The sequence below is a fragment of the Eutrema salsugineum genome, unplaced genomic scaffold (assembly GCF_000478725.1).
Source record: "Eutrema salsugineum unplaced genomic scaffold, Eutsalg1_0 scaffold_1, whole genome shotgun sequence".
In the NCBI taxonomy this organism is placed as follows: Eukaryota; Viridiplantae; Streptophyta; class Magnoliopsida; order Brassicales; family Brassicaceae; genus Eutrema; species Eutrema salsugineum.
The window spans coordinates 8,108,722-8,110,403 of NW_006256909.1; positions in this window are offsets into that span (position 1 = coordinate 8,108,722).

A 1,682-nucleotide genomic window follows, 5' to 3' on the forward strand; every position below is an offset into this window, starting at 1 on the left:
AAGGAGGAATCCTTGTGCATCAATCGGCTTATATCGAAAAGGTACTCAAGCGATTTAATATGGACCAAGCTCACCCATTGACCAGCCCAATGGTAGTTAGAAGCTTAAGTGATGACCCTCTTGGTCCCAAAAAGGATGATGAAGAAATCCTTGGTCCTGAAAAGCCATACCTCAGTGCTGTAGGAGCGTTAATGTACCTGGCTAGTCACACTAGACCAGACATATGTTTCGCCGTGAACCTCCTCGCTCGATATAGTTCATCTCCAACTCAGAGGCACTGGAACGGTATAAAACATCTCCTAAGATACCTTCGAGGTACTCAAGACTTAGGACTCTTCTATACTAACCAAAATAAAGATGGGTTAGTCGGCTTCGCCGATGCAGGATATCTATCAGATCCGCACACTGCCAAGTCTCAAACTGGCTACGTTTTTACGCATGGAGGAACAGCCATCTCTTGGAGATCAATGAAGCAGACACTCACTGCCACTTCATCAAACCATGCTGAAATCCTAGCCATTCATGAGGCTAGTAGGGAATGCGTCTGGCTGCGCTCCATGACTCAGCACATCCGCAGAGATTGTGGTATGGACGAAGACACACAGCCCACGGTGATGTATGAAGACAACGCGGCATGCATAGCTCAGCTCAAGGAAGGATATATCAAAGGAGATCGGACGAAGCACATTCTACCGAAGTTCTTCTCAACCTCAGACTGGCAGAAGGACGGCACTCTCAGCGTTCAGCAGGTCCGATCCAGTGAGAATTCAGCTGACCTCTTCACCAAATCATTGCCTACTTCAACACACCGGAAGCTCGTCAAACAGATAGGAATGTATAGACTTAGAGATCTGCAGTGATGCTACAATCAGGAGGAGTAATGCGTGTTGTACTCTTTTTCCTTCACCATGGTTTTGTCCCACTGGGTTTTTCCTGGTAAGGTTTTAATGAGGCAACATTCCCCAGCGCATTATCGAGATCCCGATTGAGTAGCTGACCCGGTTCACTCGTCTAAGGGGGAGTGTTATAACACATATCATATATGGACTCTTATACCGGCCCATTAGTCCCATCAGGGCATTGTACTTAACCTAGATTCCCTATGTACTCTATATATACATTCCAGTGATTAATAAAGTTTCTAAGTTTTCACAACATGTACTTGTTTTTTACGACGAACATAAACCTTGTTAAACGGTTGGGAAGACATTGTTAGTTCGTCTTAAAAGAGAATCATTGCAAAAAAGTTGGTACGTTTTGTTGCAATTTTTGTAAAATTTTCTATAAATACAACCAATTTGAGAACGAATTTTTTTCTTCTCAAAAACACATAAACTCCAACGAAGATACTTTTTCCCAAAATATCTATGTGCGAACTACGAAGGTAGACATGCTCGCAAATTCATTTTGAGACGATTTAACAACGAATTCGTCCGTCCCTACACCCTAGTGTTCTTATAGTGGGTGGCCAAATCGTGGCAATGTAAAATTCTGGTAGTATAAATTATGGACATTAAGTACAAGTTGTCCATATAACCAAATGTTGAATTTCTATAGCCATTTTGTAGGCTTGTAGGTAATCAACGAATGTCCGCATATAAGGGTTGTTGGTCTCTTTTGGCGTATCCCCAGTCGGAAGTTTTTCTCCTTGAGCCTAGCTCGGGTCAAGTTTTTAGTCTCCT